Below are 21,605 nucleotides of genomic sequence, written 5' to 3' on the forward strand. Positions count from 1 at the left end.
CTGCCACTTCTGTTAACGCTCGCAATCCCTGCTCCGCTAAAACTAACTTCGCTCTCTCTCTCTCTCTGGGATCAAACAGCCGACAGTTTTGCTTCCAGAATTCTATGGGGACAACAGGTCAGCCATCAAAAGAGAAGCTGCGCTGGTGATCGAATCGATATCGATCAGTTCCGGTATTTACAACTTGGCATGGGAAGCATTGAAGGGCCGGTACTCCAATGAGTATTTGATGAAGAAGCGACATCTACAGACACTCTTCGATGTTCCACTAATGAAGAAGGAGTCTGCTGCAACACTTCACGCGTTGGTCGACGCATTCGAATGGAACATCAAGATTCTACGTCAGCTGGGAGAATCTACCGACACGTGGAGTACCATCTTTGAGCACTTGCTATGCTCGCGTCTGCACGCTGATACGCTGAAGGCTTGGGAGGACATTGCCACTACGATGAAGGACCCAAACTATTCTTGCCTCTGGCCGTCGATTAATCTTTCATCGTCCTCGTCCACTGCTAGAACATCGAAACGATGTCCTGTCTGTAATCAACCGCATCCGTTGGGCAGATGTTTCAAATTCCAACGCCTTCCGCTGTCTGAACGTCAGCAGAAGCGTCTGTGTCTACCCGCAAAAAAAAACCGTTCTCATATTCGTGAACGAGAGCCGTGAACTAAAGTTCATGGTCTCTAGCAGCAGACTTGTCACTGATAAATTGTGGATACTTCTGTGCAACTTACTCCAGTTACAATGAAGTTGCAGTTGCAGTATTGTGGAGAAAGTTTGCTGCTTGGGGTGTACATTTCCTTCCGATCACGAATATGAGAACGGTTTCTTTTTCCGAGTAAACTGTTTCAAAGTCGATCATATCGTGCGTAACTGTCCATGGGAAATTAATTGCAGGCATTGTAATCGACGACGCCACCGAGGGGGGCGACACATCTAAATCTCAAGTTTAGATGCTTAACAAATCTCCAACTAGCGAATCAATATTCGAAAAATCTTCTTTCATTTCTCGCATCTACTTGCATCGCGCATCATCTTTTTGCAAGAAACTTTCAGAATCATCGTCAATCTAGCCACAGCAAAACACAATCTCTCCTGCATCGTAGATAGAGTCGTCCCCCTCGGACGCCACCCAAGTAACCAGAAGTTCTGATAAAAGGCTATTTGTGGCTTAAGCAGCTTGGTTGAAGGTGGTCTATAGAATTCTAAGCAGCCTCATTTTTAAGTCGTTATAAGAACTTGAAAGTTCCGGTACCATAATTGAAGAGCATTCTAATCAGCTTCTGGCGGAACTTGAACGGAATTTTTAGAAAATAAATTAAAAAAAAGGTTTTTGTCCTCTACACCAATTCTATTATTTAGTGCGCACTATTATGAAAGTTATTTTTAAAGGCAGGTATTAAAGTGTATTGATTAATCAGCTTTAGTACTAGAATTGGAGTTGTTTGAAGAATTGAACCCTTTCCTTCTGCGTGATAGCCCCAGCACTAACCGATACGTCAACTGAAATATATTAAAGTGAGCTGTTGTCCCGCCTACTGTTGGAGTCTTCAGTGCCAGCTGACTGACTTGAATACGAAATACAACACCTTGATGAATTTTAAATTGGTGTTTGCCCGCATGGTATTCCAACACGCTTGTGGTGCAGTGGTTAGCAACCGTAGATCGTATGCCGAATACAGGGGTTCGAATCCAGGAAATTACCCTTTAATTTTTTTATGTTTGGATAGAATGTTGATGCACTGCATAAATATAAGAATTATGATTTATTTGGGCCACTGATCATTTCTTATTCACATAGGGGAATTTACGTATTCTCGTCAATCTAAGCAGCTTCCGCACTTCTATTAGCAATTTCTCAGTGTCACACACACATATGACGTGTCTGTTTGTTTACATTCATCTGCTGCTAGCTATTCTATCCATTCCAATCAACAAAACTGTCCAAAACGGTTTGAAAACGTTATTAAGGCGCTCCAAACTTCTCAGGTGAGTGTGACTATTGTCGGCAGCCTCTTTTACTTCGGCAACCTTTCCGTTTAAACTGCGTGTAAACCAGCTGTTCTATTATCGGCAACTCGAAATCAGCCGTATTTTGATGTGCTTATGTTTCTTTTGCAGAAACACCTGGCATAACAGGTTTGCTCAGTCGTAAAAATGTATAAGGATGGAAGTTGAAAGACTAAGGAATCGTTTAAATACATTCAGCGAAGTGTTTTAGTGAGAAAATACATCGAAATTAACGTTTATATTGTCGTTGCCGAAAACAGTCGATGGCTGCCGAAGCCATCATTTACCCTACATTAAATTTTGTTACTAATAAAGACTTGTGCGGATTGCATCATGTGGCTTGAAAGTTCTGTCGGAACTTTATTTGAACTTTTTGGAAATTGAAAGTTCTGTCAGAACTTTATTTGAACTTTATGCAACTTGAAAGCTCTGTCGGAACTTTATTTGAACTTTATGGAACTTGGAAGTGATTTTAATCGTTGAATGTGGAAATTTTGGTTACTTGGGCATACTCTTCTGCATTCTGCTGCGTCCGACACTGGCCACAGGCCATTTAGCGAGGGCCCATCGGTAGTTTCGACGTCATCTTCTGCACCACTGATTCAGTCCCGCTCGTCTTCCCAGACAGAATCATCTGAGCAATCAATGGTGGCCTCATCATAAACTGTTCCCGAGGTAGAAACCAGCGTTCCTGTTCGGCAACCAAGGGAAAATGTAATCCGGTAGACCTATGTCGTGCACATGGTTGACGCATTCGAGCAAGAACGTCCAGCGCGCGCTCTTCTGGATAGCGCTTCACAGCTGAACCTGATCACCGAGCGGTTGGCAAGCATTCTTCGCTTGAGGCGTAGCAACGTCAACATCACCGTTCAAGGAGCTGGTAAACTGTCCAAACCAGTTCGGCAGTTAGTATTCACAGAAGTCAGGACCAGCAACAAGTAGTTCTCGTGTGGCGCCAACTTCTTGGTTATGGACAAAGTCCCAGCTGACCCTCCGTCACAGAATATTTCCACAGGAATGGTGGAATATTCTCAATGATCTCGTCCTGGTCGACCCTTCGTACTCGGAGCAAAGCACTTTTACTCTTTCTTCTCCAGTGCTGCACGCCTGTAGCTGGCTGAAAATCGGCCTGTTCTTGTTGGTAGCGTGTTCGACTGGTTCACCATCGCTTGTCCACCCAGAAACTTCGTCGAGCCTTGCTGTGTCTAGCTGCGTGACCATTTCAATGTTGTCCTTGGAAGAAAGCATCGAACGCTTCTGGAAATCCAAAGAACGTGTCCTCAACGATGGATACTCCATGGAAGAACGACGGCAAGCTGGGCATGTCAAAAGCCAATGAACTTCGTCGTTTCGAAGTTCTGGATGGGCGAGATTTGAACAGAACGCGAAGCTCAAGGAAGATTACCATGCGCTCATGCAGGAATACCTTGATCTTGGCCGTATGCGTTTGGTCGGAGCACTACCTCCCACACCACCCACAAACACATTTTAATCACTGTAGTGGTGTGGGACAGTGATGACTGTTTTTGTGGATCGCATCTGTCACACCGTTACCATCGACCACAGAGCCCGACGCCGATGGCACGATCCCACCATATAGCCTCCCAAAATCAATGTATTTTAATTAATTTGAAAAAAATGAAAAATATACCACGATGACGCTTAGATCCAATGACGCTTAGATGTGGTGTTATGACGCTGTGGTATTTATTTATTTCGTCAACCAACGTAGACTAGTACAACTAATACAGTTTTGTTTTCTTACATATATATTTATATAAAAAAAAAGTAGTGTCAGCTTTCTTGTCTTTTATTTTATGAGTTGTTATTTCTTATGGAATAAAAATATTGCTTTAGTTTGTGCCGAGACATTGTAAAGTCAATGGTTTCGCAGTGTTTATTGTAAGAGGCCATCATGCGGTTTAATGGCCCATATTTTGCATAATTTGTGCGATGATGTTTTATGGCAAATAAATTTCGATTTCGGAGTTGCCGAGTGGGTGCATGGAAATTTAATTTTGATAAAAGTTCTGTTGAGTCAATTCGCTGCGAAACGATATCATTTACAAATGAAACCATTGCATATTCACGACGCTCTTTTAATGTTTGTATGTTTATAAGCATGCAGCGTGCTTCATATGATGGAAGAGGAAATGAAGTCCAACCTAATTTACGAAGAGCGTATAATAGAAATTGTTTTTGTACTGATTCTAATCTTTCTTCGTGCGTGATTGAAAATGGAGACCATACAATGCTGCAATATTCCAGTGTTGACCTCACATAGGCAATATATAGTGTTTTAATTGTGTAAGGGTCCTGAAAGTTATAGCAAAAGCGCTTGATAAAGCCTAGCATGTTATTTGCCGCTGACGCTGTGGTCCAACTGTCATGCCTGCTCGGAGTAAGAAATGCTTAAATGGTTACATGTCAATTTCTTCCTTATATACTAAAGCACTAACAAACAATTAATTTAATTACAATGGGTTTTTCCAACTATACAAAATGTAAATAGTAACATTATAAAAGGAAGTAAACACAAACACACATTAGTCACTGTAGTGGTGTGGGCTGGTTTTGTGCATAGCATCTGTCACACCGTTACCATCGACCACAGAGCCCGACGCCGATGGCGCGGTCCAACACCGACCTTTCCGAAAACCATATTCCATCCGGACAGCACCAGAATTACAAATCGCGTCAAACACCCCCACAGCCGGGAAAAAGGCCACTCTCCTCGGGAGAAGAAACAAAGTGCCACTAATTGGCTTTAAACCGATTTAATATCAAGATTACAAGTTCCGACGTCACAATGGCGTCATCGTCTGCCAAGCCAAAGAAGTTTGGCTTCGCCAACGCTAATTAGCACTTGTTTCGTTGCACGTACAAGCTGGAGCTGGAGATTTCGATTGCACAGTAGGAAACCCTCGGTGCCAGAAGTAAAAGTAGCTTTTCGCCTGTCTCGTATCTTCCACATCAAGTTTCGTTCCGCGTTGGAGCTGTCCGCCCACCTTACCACATCAACAAGCAGGCCATGCCGTGAGGAGTCTTCCATTTCATGACTTGCTACGATGATTGATCACCAGCAATCGCACAGATGGAACGCACCACGACGACAGGACATTGACTGCTGCGCGTTAATGAGCGGATTCCGGGAAGCCATTTTGCGTGAATTGGGGAAAACTTTTTGTGCTTTCAGAGGATGCTCCAAGAGTGAGAAAAAAGCATGAATGAACATTGACAGTCATTCATTTTCCCATTTCCGATCCGGCAGTCTTTTTGGGTGCAGAATTTTCCAACGGTATAGATTGGGCGAAACTGGGCTTGCTCATCTTTTCATGTGCAAATCGACGAGAGCCAGCTGAATGGGATAATGAAAATTCATGTACAACATAATCTACTCCGACCGGAGTGGGAATTCTCCAGTAGGCTATTATTGCCATCCTTTCCGAGTCCGTATAGTATTTACGCTGCCAGAAGGTATGAGCTACCGAGCAAGGATAGAAGAAGCGATATGGTTCATCACACGTCGGAATGCCATACCCGGCGCACTCGAAGGCACGTTGAGTTGAGATGAGTTGAATAGAATCGTAACTCAGACAAAAGGCACCCTCGGCATTATGTGTATATGTATTCTGTCTCATGATATGACTGCTTCTGGGAAGTTACAATCTGAAGAAGAAGCCAGTTACAAATGCAAGATAGAGATTAGCTGGTTTCGTGTGTCGGAAGATTAGACAGCCTCCTTCTGTGATACAGAAGAGTAACTTGAAGATGATCTGAGTAGACTTGTAGGTGTGATTTTGGATGGCTTCGTTGGTTGATTATGATTGATGATTTGCACTAGAACAACCAAATGTGTAGTAACATTCTTAAAGAGGCATCTGGTAAAACCGTCCAGAAAAAGTATGGCCAACTGTCACCAGAAAACTGAAAAAGCCTGGTCCAATCGTTTCAATCGAGCAAGGCAGTGCATTTTGACAGTTCGATAGGAACAGCTTTTGGCAGACGTCAAAACTTTTACTAGAGGGTCCTAATTCATGGATTTATTTTTCTTCAGTCATGGCCATCCATGACAATTCGTTTAATCAATAATTGCCCAGTATCGGTGGTACAATTAAATTCCAGGAAAGTCATGAATCACCCCCGTTAGTTATAGATTCCAACCGCTGACGTCGATTCGAAATGCTCGAAATCCAATTGAACACTAACTATAAATTTGCACCACTCTCTGCTCCCCAAAAACAATTGTGCAATTAACATTCCCGCTCCCGGCTCCCAGGCGAACGCATTGCAATAATCATAACGACAGACCAAGTAACTCCGTAACAACAATGATTCGGAAACGTCACCCGAATCAAATTAATTAACCACGTACACATTTTCACTATCTGACTCTCTACCGACGCCCCCTCCCCCTTGCAGTACGACGTGTAATCATAACAATGCACAATACAGGCCCCGGCGCTTCTGAACGGGCTCCCCCCAGCGGGAAAATTAATGTCATCATCGTAATCCAATTTCAGTGCTGTGCGGCAGGAATTTCGGCTTCCGTCCGCAACGGCAGCGTGGGACCATTCATAAATGACGTAGCATATAGTTGACCATGGCCGGTCACAACCATGGCCGGTCACAACCATGGCCGGTCACAACCATGGTGATTTGTCATTATATGAGAAGTGCGGTTTCAGAGCAAACTGTAAACAAACTGGACCGCTGTCCCATTGAAAAATCCAACATGGCTGAAACATGTACTTGAAACATCAGAACAACGATATGTAGCCACCTCGCTGTCCCCAAATGTTACGTAACTTACGCATGGTCCCTGCGGTGGGAATGGGTCGTTGTCGGGCTTAGGGGGTTTTCGCAACCAAAACAACGGATTGCGAAATGGACTGAGCATGATTTCTGGGATTAATTAAATAGTTTTGCTCGGTGTGTCACTCTGGACGAGGTCACTCTTCACTCTGAACGAAGCGGAAGTTTGTTTGTTTGGTAACTTTTTCCGCTTGATTTATGAAAATAATTGAAAAGTTTCACTGTTTGGTGAGTTTATGGGGGGAAAAGTGAGATACTAGCTTGACAGCTGCGTCAAAGGTGACTCATGTCAATTACGCGCCGGGAAAGTTGATCCCATGGAGGATGGTCGTGTGGTCCATTTAGAATGCAAAATTATGCCATTCTCGACGGAACAAAGCACGCAGGATGGCAAATGGCCGCGCTACGGTGGAATCTAATTTCGCACCAGTGCACATAAATTATCGTTCACTGAATTCAATTGCAAATTACACGCTGTGTCATCGTCGTCGAAGCTTCTCGCTAATCCCTGACTGGATGTGTGCGTGTACGTTTGAAGCTCCGTGTGGCAATGGAGCAGAAATTCGATTACTATTCCGCTACCGGACCGGATCGGACGAGGCACATGGTGCGGAATCGATTGCAATTTTCCTCTGAGCAGTGAAAAGGGCCTAAGTCGCTACCGTAAACAATAGCTTTTTCCGATACTTTCTCGTGATTCGGATACTATTGGGAATTCAGTCTCATTAGCTTGGGCGAGATTTCATTCTCGGAATTTTGCGGAAGAAACCAAGATTTGCGACTTACGACCTTTTGAAAGCTCAGTGCAGAATATTGTGCTGATGTAGCATGACAATGTGACATTTTCCCAAATGCAGTCTCGTTCAGTATTCCGGTTCAATGCAATGGGTGGATAGCACTGCGACCTCGCTGAGTCGTAAAACAAAAAGTGGTGACACGTTCTTTCAATACCCGAGTGGAAATTTGCATTTGTTCGACGTTAGATTTTTACGCCAACAACGTTAGCATTCGTTGAAAGATTTGGGAAATGTTGTTTCACATTCGAGTTCTTTTTATCGGTACAATAGAAATTATTCCGAACATTGATGCCATCGTCTCTCATCTCTATGTAAATTCTGCTTTGTTCCGTTTATTTGCAACCTTCCAGTTCTTCTACCAGTTCTCTCCAGTTAGCAGTTTAAGGAAACATAAGAATTTTGCCGTGTACGCAGATAAATGGGCCCTGTTTAAAATAACAAAATATTCATAATGTTCTCAAGTGTGCCTTAGCCCTAGATGTATGTGGGCATAACTTACGTTTAGTGTCCTTATGTATAGTTTATGGTCGTTTAGTTGCAAATCCCAAATAGACAGCAAAAGTTAGCTCACATTTCTCTGGTAATAGAATTTACAAGTTCATATTTCTCACCGGTAGCTTCTGCACTGGTGTTGCTTTTGGTGAATTTCAGTGGACACACAAGATATGGGCGATCTACTTCATGGACTTCACGAGGGAAATGAAGCTGGTCTTTTGTTTATTCAGTTTGTTCTTGTTCTTCTACTCGCCAGACCGTGACAGCTTCCCTCACACTCCTTGCCACTTTTTCACTATCGGACTCGCCGCTGCGTGTGATGCTGTCAGTGCCAAGGTGTGTTGTTATTGAAGGTGAGCGTTAGTCCAACACTGACCAAAATAACCATTACCATAAAATAACTGTATTGGTTTGATGTAGAGAGGGTCTATACACGAAACGAAAATCAATTATTTTATTCATGTATTTCACTTATACATTTTTGCCAAAACATCAGCCTTATACATTCCATAAGACAAACCACATAGGTCCTATGAGAATGCATAAAAGGTATATGTGACCGCTTATACATTTCATTTTTCACATAATATTTATTAACTTTTTGCAAAGTGTCTGCTTATTAGTTGACTTATACATTTAATGAATAATCAGCAATAGAAATTTGCCAAAAGCTGTAAGGAGATTTCTATCCGTGTAGTTTAAGAGAGGAGCGGACTGGCTGGTTTTGAGTCAAAGAACTGTCAAAGCCAGAGCCAATCGACCAGCACCTATTGTGCGCGACGATCCAAGACCCCCCGTCGTCGGCAAACGCTGCCGACCCAGTCGACCTAACGGTTGACTCCAACGTCAAGCTCGGAAACGTCAACCGGAATTGTGAGTAATGCAAATTTCACTATCATTATCTATTCCAATTGTTATAACTTAGTACAAAGAACACAGAAGAATACGTTAAAATTTGGAGTTTATATTTAGTGCTACAATATGAAAAGTTGTATCTTATAAAACCTACTGGTTATAAAACCATCTTGTGAGTAATTTTTTTTTGCCTAAAATAAACACAAACACTGATTGAATTCATATAGACTAGGTTACAACAATCAAGCAAAGCAACTGTTACACACAGACGGATTAAAAAACGAAGAAGACTAATAATTGTAAGTAACACTAAACATTTGTAAAAACGTGCATAAAACTAATTAAAATAAATTGCAGCTAAAAGCTTACTCCGAAAGATAACTTGACGAGTTTGTCTTAAAGAAGTCCGAACGACACCGTCTCCCTAACAAACTTTTAGAATTATTATTTCTAATTGCTCGAGCTAGACTTCAGCAAGAAATAAACATTGGCATAAATAGCACATAACCATGTCGTTATCAGACCCTGCGCCTGTTGATTTTGGTGATTCATCGGATCATCAGTGCATTATCTGCAATCAACCGAACGATGCAGATCGGAAAATGGTACAGTGCGACGGATGTGAACGCTGGTACCATTTAAGATGTGTCGGTGTCAACTACAGCATCGAGAAAGAAGATCGAAGTTTTATGTGCATGGCATGTACAAATCCCAACCCCGGTTCGGTAGCATCAACATCCGCCAGCGCTCGAGAAGCCCGGTTGCAGCTAGAAATGCAGCGCTTGGCAGATGAGAAACGACTGCAGATACGGATGCAGGAAGAAAGGGAAAAACAAGACAAGCAAATTCAAGAGATGGCGTTACGTTTAGAGAGAGATCGGAGGCACAGAACAGAAGGGGAAGTGCAAACAAATCGGTGAATCAAAAGGTGGTTCGGTTTTCTGCTCAACAAGCGACGTATTGTAGTAGCGTTCCACACGGTCTTTCTATGTGCACTCACACTACCATAGGATGCTGCCTATCTTAACTGCAGGCAGAAGATGCCTTCTACCGCTAGATGCGCTAGTGTTCGCAAATGACAAGTGGAGCCACTTTCTGATCCAAAGTTCCACTCCTGTGTCGGAGGGATAAAGCGATCGAGGCGATGTTCGCTTTGGAGAAGAAGTTCATCAAGAAGAAATATAATCTTCTCCACACTCAGCTGGAGGACGATGGTGATGCAGCAAGTACTCGCAGCCACCGAATCTACAATCAAGGTAATAGCAAGGTTCAAGATTGGATTTGTCGGAACCCACCAGTAACCCTGAGTGCCAATACTGGGGGTATCCCCACTGGGCTCACGTTGCGAACGGAGGCACCAACGAGTTCAATCCAAACAACCTCAGCGACGACTACTGCAGTGGCTGGAAGCAGCAAAGTGCAACAATCATCGGCATCCATGGTTATTGTCAGTGAAAACCCACTGATGATGACGACCAGTCCTCTGATTTCTCCATTGAACTCTTTGGCGTGCACAACGTCACAGCAAGTGTTTGTACAGCCACTTTCATCCGTTCAGCAACCGCTGCCTGTTCCGTCAATATCAACAACATTGATGCAGTGGAACCAAGGCAGACCAATACCAACTCCGTTGGTGAGTGCTCCGCAGAATGTGAATCTGCCGTCTACAACGAATGTCAACAATATGTTCGTGATATCACCAACAACGACGGCATCTGTTTCGTACCCGTTGCCTTCATTGCCACCGATGACTTATGTCCCATCGTACACGCCGTACCCTGTTACGCTATCGTCCACCTCGTACCAACCGCAGGTGTCGTCATCGTCAGCTTGGTCAATACCATCACACCCGCCCATGGTTTCATCATCTTCCGTACCGGTGTATGCGCAGTGAGGTGCAGCTCAGTCGGTTTGGCAGCAGCCTTCGTATTTTATACCACCAACATCTTACCATTCAACGCCAAGAAGCATACCGTTTGGGGAGCATCTAGGAACAAGATGTGTGGTCAATACGACGCAGCCGTATGCAACCATCAGCCTCGATGTTTTACCAGGGAATGTATACCGGCCAAAACGTGGCGGCCAATCCTGTAGTGGGTCAGTATATTCCCCCGACGACGGCGGTGAGTAATAGATGTTACGTGCATGACCAGCGAGAAACAAATCAAAATGTTGTACAAAATCCTTGGGGCACCGTTAACAATTATATACCGCCATCGTCTGTGGCACAGCAAGCAACTTATTCAAATCCTTTGCCTGTGTCATATTCGGATGGGAATTGGGGACAGAATCAAAATTCAGGATACCTAGGTCACGAATTTAATCAACCTGCCATGTCTTATCCGCAACCAGCACAAACCAGTACTCGTATGGCGGTGAACAATCCAAGAGTAACCAACATCCCTATCACGAATGCGCCGGATTATCCACCTCCTCAAGAGACATTCAGAGGACCAAACGCGCACCAATTAGCTGCACGTCATGTGGTTCCAAAGGATCTTCCATCGTTTGAGGGAAACCCAGTGGAATGGCCACTATTCTGGAGTAATTTCGAAACATCGACGCAAATGTGTGGGTACACGGATGCCGAAAATCTTCTGAGACTGCAGCGCTGTCTGAAAGGCGATGCAAGAAAGACGGTTAGCAGTTTTTTGTTACATCCATCGAACGTAGGCGAGATTGTTTCAACCCTTCGTATGTTGTACGGCTGACCAGATGCTATCATTGGAATGCTGCTTAATGAAGTTCGCAGCACCCCTACACCGAAACCAGAGAAGCTAGAGACTCTTGTAAATTTCGCATTGGTAGTGCGCAACCTTTGTGCTCATTTGGTGTCAGCTGGACAAGAGATGCATTTGGCAAATCCTGTACTTCTCCAAGAGCTCGTGGAGAAGCTACCGGCCAACATCAAATTGGGATGGGCAATGCACAAGCAATCAGTATTGGTAGAGGATCTACGCGCCTTTGCTGACTACATGAACATGATCATCAACGCCGCTAGCAGTGTCAGCAGTGGATTTTCGGAATGCACGAAACCAGAGCGGCAGAAAGGAAAGGCGTTTGTGAATTCTGTTCGCTCCGATACCAACCCAGAACGTTCCGATAAAACCAACAACAGCGGTAACAAACTGGATGAATCTCAATCACCAAGGATTCCTACGATACGTCCATGTGCAGTATGTCAAACCCCTGGACATAAACCTAAGGAATGTCCTACCTTCAAAGCGAAGAAACTGGATGACCGTTGGAAGGCAGTTCAGGAAGCACATTTGTGTAAACGGTGCCTGTATCCACACGGTAAGTGGCCGTGCAAGGCTCCAGTATGCGGAACTGACGGTTGCGAAGAACATCATCATAAGTTCCTACATCCGGGGAATCTGCAAGACGGAGGGAATTCCAGAAGTTTACCTGCAACAACTAGTACGGGCGTAGTGACGGTCCATCAACACCAACACCAGAGAATACTGTTCCGCATCATTCCAGTTTCGCTTCATGCCAATGGGAAAACCGTGAACACGTTCGCCTTTCTGGATGGGGGATCAGATTCAACGTTGCTGGAGACTTCGATAGCTAAGGAGCTTGGAGTTACGGGACCAGCCATTCCGCTGTGCATGCAATGGACCAACGGTGTAAAGCGTACCGAGGAGGATTCCCAACGAGTGCATGTAGAGATTTCCGGAAGCAATTCCAACAAGCACTTCGCATTGAGCGGAGTACACACAGTATCCAGTTTGGACTTACCGCATCAAACTGTCGACTTCAATGAACTACAGGCTAAGTTTCCTCATTTGAAGGGGCTTCCTGTTACAAGTTACGATTGTGCGGTACCAGGGTTACTGATCGGTCTAGATAACACCAAGTTGAAGACGCCTCTCAAACTCCGAGAAGGCAAAGGGTATGAACCAGTTGCGGCGAAAACACGTCTAGGCTGGACGCTGTATGGGAGATCAGGAGATGCGAATGCCAAGCTGCCCCACCGAGTTATGCACGTCTGCAATCGCCCGACGAATTATGAACTTGACGAGATGGTGAAAAGTTTCTTCACTATCGAAGGTGCGGGCGTTGGCGCAACCGAAATGGTCGAATCAATCAACGAAAAACGAGCTCGTGAATTGATGGAAGCCACTACAGTGCGTACAAATTCAAGGAAGTTCCAAACAGGTCTTTTATGGAAACAGGACAAGGTGGAATTTCCTGACAGCAGGCCTATGGCGGAAAGAAGGTTGCAGTGTCTTGAAAAGCGGTTATCAAAAGATCCAATGTTGTACGAGAAAGTGCGGGAGCAGGTGGCTAATTACTTAGATAAAGGATAAGGAAAGAGCCACTGAACAAGAACTGAAGGAGACCGATTCAAGTCAAGTTTGGTATCTGCCGCTGGGAGTAGTGACGAACCCCAAAAAGCCAGAGAAGGTTCGCATCGTGTGGGACGCCGCAGCATCGGTGAAAGGTGTTTCCCTGAATTCGGTTCTCCTCAAAGGTCCGGATCTGCTACAGTCTGTTCCAACCGTATTGTGTCGATTTCGGCAGAAGGAGATGTTCCACCAAGTGTTCATCAGGCCAGAAGATCGCCAAGCACTACGGTTTCTCTGGCGAAACCATATGTCGGAACCGGTGCAAGTGTTCGTAATGGATGTCGCTATATTTGGGTCAACCTGTTCGCCAAGCTCTGCACAGTTCGTGAAAAATCTAAATGCTAGTGAGCACTCTGCCGAGTTTCCACAAGCCGCAACTGCGGTGGTGGAGAACCATTATGTCGACGACTATTTGGACAGCGTCGACACGGTCGAAGAAGCAGTACAGTTGGCAGAGGAGGTGAAAACAGTTCATGAACGTGGGGGATTTGAACTTCATTGGCTGTCCAACTCTTCAAAAGTGTTGAAGCGGATCGGTGAAGAATCATCAGATTCTACGAAGAACTTCGTGATGGGAAAAGGTAGCGGCTCGGAACGAGTTTTGGGTATGATTTGGCTACCCAAAGAGGACGTATTTTCCTTTGCGATACGCTTTCGCAGTGAACTCGAGAGATTGCTAAATGGATGTGTCTATCCCACCAAAAGGGAACTTCTAAGTCTTGTGATGAGCATATTCGATCCTTTGGGACTGGTGGCGAATTTCGTAATCCATGGCAAAGTCTTGGTGCAAGATGTTTGGATATCGGGCATAAGATGGGATGCAAAAATACCAGAGATAATATTTCCACTGTGGCACCGTTGGGTTCTAGCTCTCCAAGACCTGGGACAAGTACGAATTGAACGCTGCTATTTTCCCGGGTATAATCTACAAGCACTCGAAACTCTGGAATTGCAACACTGGAACACTGGCTGTGGTGGCGGGGGGGGGGGGGACACCCCTCACCATCCCTCTCCAAAGGGGGAGTTTGGTAAAGAGAGATGAAAAAACCGATTTGTACCTTCCTTAAAAGTTGTCCTAGCTCGCTTGTCTAATATCTTTATACAATCTTCACACTGCCGTACTCTAACGGAACTATCAACTCTATGCTTTCATCTACTCCATCTATCGTATAAAAATTACCACTACAGTCTGTTATTTGAAATTAGCATCTTCAACTATGTAAATCGTTGACTTCACGTAGAAGTAATACTAAAAACACAGACAAACAGACATAACACTCGCAAGTTGTTCATCGAACAAGCATTTAACGGTCAATTTAAAAGTATCGTAGTTGGTAGTACCGCCACCTGTGGCGCGCATAGTCAATTCCCTTGCGTTTGACGTTTACACACTACCGCCATCTGTTCAGCGTACTACCCACCACAGTGTACTCAACAGATGGCGGTAATGTTTTTGCGACGATGTTCTACAGTGAGTAATATTCAATGTGTTATGTCTGTTTGTCTTTGCTAAAAACATATAGTCAAAGATATCATACCTTTTTCATAAGGCAGCATTATGAAAATTTACCATCAGCTTTATAGAATTCGATCCATCGCAAATATGGAACCCGTTATTTATTATAATAAAATGCATTATTCCCCATTTAGCTTTTCATTGAAAGTAATTAATAAATTTTATTCTGGCCATTTCTATAAATTGTTGATACATTTTAAAACATGTTTTTGACGATGACAAATGCTAATCGTATACAGGCCAAACCTTCTTCAGACGGACCTCCTCCTCTGCGACTGGATAACCGCCAATGTTATTTGCTGTGAGGGAATGACTGAAATATTTTTCAGGTTCAAAATATGCATCCGGCCTTGCTTCCGCCTGTCTGTCTTCCAAGGCACAGTATCCCGAATATGAAACCGCTTGTGCCGATAGCTCGTTATTTATAATTGTGAGATTAACCAGACCCTGAAATATATTAAATAAAAAATCTCATTTTGATTAATTAGGATAGCTTATTAATACTATTATAGAATACTTACGTTCCTTTTACGCCAATCTTCTATCCAGGACCATAATTGATCGATTTCGAGCGTCGGATCAGGGCCAGCCCTGATGGCTGCACTCAACTCGCTCTCACTATACGTCAATAAATGAACGGTTTTGATTCCAGCACCTGCAATTAAATTTTATTTTGCAATAAGTAAATTGTTTATTTATTTTATTAAACATTACCTTTAAAAATATCCAAGCAAATTGCGGGTGCTTCTGCAAGAAAATCTGCGATCAGCCTTAATTCGTCCAATACAATGTTCGCCATACTTTTTTTAATTTTATGATTTTTTCGCACTGGTTACAGGAAAGAAAATCATAATGCGCCCCAATGAAAATTATATGTATTTCATAAAGATTTCTTCCTTTTCACTTATAAAAGTCATTCAAACCATATGAAACCCATAACAGACTTATGGAATCATGTTTTAAGAAAAAAAAATAATAATAAGGCAAATTTTATGAATTTCGCCAGTCAACTTGCCTGAGTGTAGGAAAAGTCAGTCCAATCGAGTAGAAGACCTGTCAAATGGATAAGATGTCGTCTCTTTATAAATTCAGGCTCTTAAGCTCCAGTCAATCCCGGATGCTTCCAACGAAAGTTTGTCGGTTTATGAGTTGCTAAAGTTCAGAGAAACGACCGCAGGGAACTTTCGACCCCGTAGAAAAACACGGAAACTTAATTGATTGTATGAAACATGTTTATAATTGCGTAGTAGTGAATAAGAAATGAGGTATACAAGAAACCAACATCCTCGATGAACACTGAACTCCCTCCTCTAACTACTTCCTGCTGAACCCGAGACTCTTCGTGAACTTATCAATCTTCATTGGGCCCAAAGGATTTGTGAAAATGTCGGCAACCATGTTTTCAGTGAGGCAGTGCAACCAAACCGCTTCCGACGTCGCTTCGGAGAGTGCGATGTACTCGGCTTCCATCATAAATGTCACCACGCAGTTCTGTTTGCGGCTCGCCCAACTAACGGTTGCTTGACCGATTTGAAACAGGAACCCGCTGGTAGACTTCCTGTCTCGTGAATCTCCCACCCAATCTACGTCGCTGAATCCGCTGAGTGTTAACCCTTTAGCTTGTCCACCATTCCGTTCCGATCCTCTTCAGTTCGATCCAATCCATCTGAGTGGAACAGCTACTCTTCCGGCTTAATATACACGGCCACCGAGATGTCAGGTCTCGTATTTGTTTACACATACAGGAAAGCACCTACCAAACTATGGTATTGGTCGTTGTCAGGTAATGCCTCGCTGTTTTGTTTCCTGTACCCAACATCCAACTTTCGACTGCTTCGCTTTATCGAGCCCAAAACGGGTCTTGGCCACGATAATCATATCGTCAACGTGCATGAGCACGTATATCCACTCTCCGCTCTGTAGCTGCTTCAAGAACAAGCAAGCATCAGACTCCGATTGGTGAAAGCCGAGGTCCTGAAAAAAAATCCTTCACTGAGCTGTTACAGACCCTCGCGGCCTGTTTCAGTCTGTAGAGACTGCGCTTCAGCTTACAAACGAGATTTTCCTTACCTGGTACCGAATACCCGGGCGGCTGACGCATGTATATTTCCTCGTCTAAGCTTCCATTCAAGTAGGCACTCTTAACATCTACGTGCCGCACATGATATTTCCGGTGACCAACGACAGTCAGAAGAACCAACAGTGTCACTTGCATAACCACCAGTGCGAACACCTCTCCATAGTCCATAGTCCTTCTTTTCTTTGAAGACCCATTTGGTGCCTATCGCTTGTCGCCCCGTAGGAAACTGCACGAGAGACCATGTACCTTTGGACAGAAGAGACTGGTATTCCTCGTCCATGGCTCCGACCCACTCCGTTCTGTTGACACTGTTGATCGCTTCCTCGTAGCCTTTTAGTTCACTCTCACTCAGTCGCGCCACGGCAGCAACGTAATCCTCCATATGCTTCGGCAGCGCACCAGCAGTCGACCGCTGCGATCTCCGTGGTTCTTCAACGCTTGTGTCTTCATCCGGATCAAAGTACTCCTGATCGGTTGTATCCGTGTCGCTCAAACCGTAAAATGATAGTTCTTCCTGTAGACTCCAATCAGTGCCGCTTGCTGTTATGAAGCAGCCAGCGCTACATCCGGTGGCACTGTCTCCAAATCAAGCAGTAACTCCTCCGCTTGTTCTGCTCTAAAAACTTTGCGTCCCTAGTGACGGTAATCTTGTTCGTCTGTTTGTGTAGAAATCGGTAGGCCTTGGATCCGCAATCGTAGCCGACGAAGGTAAGCTTCTTCGCCTTACTCTCCAGGTGCCTTGCTGGAACTTGCGCAGCAAGGTCTGACAACCATACACTTTCAGATGGCTGATGTTTGGTTTGTGGACACGCCATAACTCGAAAGGAGTTTTATCCACCGTACGGCTTGGCAATCGATTCTAGAAGTATGCCTATATTACATGCTATATGCAGACTCCATTTTGTTCCGGTGAGTAACCTGCTGTCAGCTACATTTCGATCCCTTTGTCGCTGTAGAACTGCTTGAGCTCTAAGTTCACGATTTCACAGCCGCGATAGGGACGAATGATCCGTGGCTTTCGTCCGAACTTGTTTTCAACCAACCGCACGTAGCCTTTATGGGGTGTTTACATCTGTGCGGATTTGCTAGCGCTAGTCTACTCGCCAACTAGCACGAGTTTCAGTTGCTCCTGAAATGTCATGCTGGAAGACGCTGATGCCTTGTTTACATTATGCAAGTGAGCTTTTTTGCTAGCAGCTAGCTCATTAGCGCTAGTGCAATAGCATAAGTGTAAACCCCCCATTATCGACGATTACAGTTGGTGTCTCGTCTTGTACTTGCTGACAGATAAGGCTCAGGCGAAGGATTGCATAAGCGTCATAAAGTACTTCCGCCCTCCGACTTTCGTGTTGCTCATAGGCTCAATGATCTTGTTCGACTGGTCTAACTGGAAACCAACGATTTTAAATTGTCTCACACTGGACTAGTCCATGTGTGAAAATTGAACAGAAGTTAAAACTGAGCAAAGGGACATTGATGCGGCAATTCTAATCAAACGCGAACACCTTTGTCTAACTCGCTTTATGGGTGAGGGTACTTGCGGAATTTCCTCAAAACCACAGTCAAAAGAGTGCGAGTTTTAATCTCCTGGAAATGCCTTCGACAACGTGGGGCCCTACCTAATACCCTGGACATACTATGGCTTATATCATGTAATATAGGCTGTGTTGCAATGAGCACACATACATTGGATTTCCAGTGAAAACTAGATGTATGAGTGTTCATTGCAAGACAGCCTATATATATGTAAGTCATTGTCTGTCCGGGGTATAAGATAAGCTTCGCTAGAACGCAGACTGTATATGAGCAAGCCAAACACGCACTCTGTAGTCAGTCTTGTAAGCGGTCGCGGTACTCGACACATTTTCTGTGATAATCGACTGCCTTTGCAAAACAAGCTATCATAGTACAGTACCAAACTAAAATGTCATAAGACATACTCTGTCATACCCATACGACACTGTCGCCGTCACGAATGTAGGTATTTTAGTTTTTCTCATAATAAGACCTGCTGATGTTGTGCTCAATCAATTATATCAAATTGGTCCCGGATATCAATTGATTCAATTTTAAAATGTCTAAAAACAATTTCAAAATGCATTTTTTTTTTTGAAGATTCGTGATTATGACACGTTATTATTTATCCCAGTAGCGTTCACAGACTTTCTATGAAATTTTAAATATCACGGACTTTGAAACGCTTTGGAGATCACGCACATAAGCAAATGTAAATTCTAGTAGGTATCTGATAAGTATTCACTCGGGTTTTCACGGGACTATCTTTCAATAAATAGAAACACAACTGGTTGTGGCAAATTCCGAATCGAAAGTGATTTACCAGTGACAAGGCCTATACCAACAGCAGTAGCGTTTGACAGTAGGCAGCATGTCCCGGGCTCAAATCGTTTATTTTGCTGTGCTGGGTCCGCTGTCACGGTATAACATGTTGCCTACGCGCCTGCCACTGGGCTGGATTTACTCGATAGGTTCTTGATCTTGCCGCAGGCGTTACATGCGTTTTCATACATTGACAGTTGATGAAGAAGGTTGCTATCCAACATTTCTTCCCATTTGGAAAGCTCAAACTCTAAACAAGCAAATCAAATCGATATTTCACAAACAAAATCCTAAATCTATTTTCATCGATTTGTACCATAGTCGAAAGTATTATGTTAAAACTAATTTAATATTTATAACAATATATTCGATTATTCTGGATACCAAAATTCATCATTCCTCGTTGACTTCCGAATACGCTTAGACCGCCTTACGCCAACACCGGTCATATCGCTCCATTCTTGCTTCCGCTTCCTGTTCCGATTTCTTGGTACTGGATCCCCAACTGGCTCCTCAGCTACCAATCCATCACGAATTCTCGATCCATTCGGATCAGCTTCAATCCTCGGCCTTTGCCGATTCATCGTCATTCGTTGTTGTTGCTGTAAATCGTAACGTTGGGCCTTTAGAACGCCCCACTACCTTTAGTGATCCGTAGCTGATTCCGGTGCGCCATAGTGACCACGCTTCTAAGCTGTACCTGAATTGTCATTGTCGTCGTCCTCCGTCCTCAAATACTGTAGTCGTTCACACAGGTCCGCGCTGGATTGTCTCACCTCCTCTTCGTCCGTCTCCTAAACGAAATGCACTGAACCACGACTCATGTTCCTCAGTTTAAAGCATTTACGTTTGATGTGACCTCGTACGCCACAGAAGTCACATACACCAAATCAGCATGGGGTCGAGTTTGGTACCTTCTCCACTCCACAGGTTTAAAATTAGCACTGTTCCTAGTATCTCCCTGCCCACGCCTTCCATATGTACCAGGTTGTGCTCCATTAAAAGGTCTATTAAAGCCCAATCTACTTTTCACAGGTTTCCCTACTGGAATCTGCTTGATCAGAAAAACGATACACTGCCGCTAATTTTACTACCACCGAGTCATTAGGAGATTAAATTGAAGCTATTTGCGCTGCATTTCCCACATCTTGCAACCCCCAAGCATTGGCCCCAGCCATCTCTCAAGTTGTGCAAATCTTTTCAGCCGAAGCTAGAGTCACTTTTTCTTCGTTGTTGAAGTAATTTATCGCACACATCTGCTACAATTTGATCTCTTATCGCCGAATCTTTAAAATCTTCAAAACTGCAGAGCTCCGCCTGCAGTTTTACCGAAAGAATAAAATCCTCAACCGATTCGTCGGACTGCTGAACACGGTTGTTAAATTTATAACGCTGTTTTAAATCCGTTTCTGTTTTATCAAATCGGGACTTCAGCCTGGCTACCATGTCGTCATATGACGCGCGTTCGTTTAAGCGTCATTAGGAAACAACAATTTAAGTTCAGTGAACACTGTTGGACCACTCATCGTAATGAGGTGTGATTTTTTTTTTCATTTCAGTCTCCACCTGGTTCACCAAAAAGAAATAACCAAGGCGTTCAATCCAGTCGTTACCCAAAGTTACCAAAAAGTTACCCTTATACCCCGTACAGACTATGGATTATAAAATGTAATATAGACTATCTTGCAATGAGCACTCATACATCTAGTTTTCACTGGAAATCCTATGTATGAGTGCTCATTGCAAGATAGTCTATATTACATGATATCAGCTATAGTCTGAACGTACTATTATGGTATGGTTTTATTGTAAGGGAAATATTAGATTGCGACATTAATAAGTCCTTTTCAAGCTGAATATTTTTTTTTTAAATAATCCAAATAGATACTGTTGGATACCAACCTTCTCCATCTACTGTCAATGCATGAAAACGCATGTAAAGGCCGGCTCATAATGGATATTGGTAACGCCTGCGGGCGAGATCAAGACAAGCTGAACATTTCATTAGGTCCTAAGTAACATTGATCGATTCTCTTCTTCGACTTTCTCTTTCGTTTATAACTTGAGCACACATCCATTTCTTGATCTGGTTGACGTATTAGATGCTACTCAAAAGCTTTTGTTATCGATCTGTGAGCTGAAAATAAGTGTAAATGTCTTTACATGGCCGTGAGGATGCAAAGAAAATATGTTAATGTTACTTAGGACCTAATGCAATGTTCAGCTTGTCTTGATCTCGCCCGCAGGCGTTACATGCGTTTTCATGCATTGACAGTTGATGGAGAAGGTTTGTATCCAACAGTATCTATTTGGATTATTTAAAAAAATCTGTAAATTTATTAAGTTA

This window comes from Ochlerotatus camptorhynchus, unplaced genomic scaffold (assembly GCF_037179485.1).
Source record: "Ochlerotatus camptorhynchus isolate MF236.1 unplaced genomic scaffold, CSIRO-AGI_Acam_v1.1 ptg000094l, whole genome shotgun sequence".
Lineage (NCBI taxonomy): Eukaryota > Metazoa > Arthropoda > Insecta > Diptera > Culicidae > Ochlerotatus > Ochlerotatus camptorhynchus.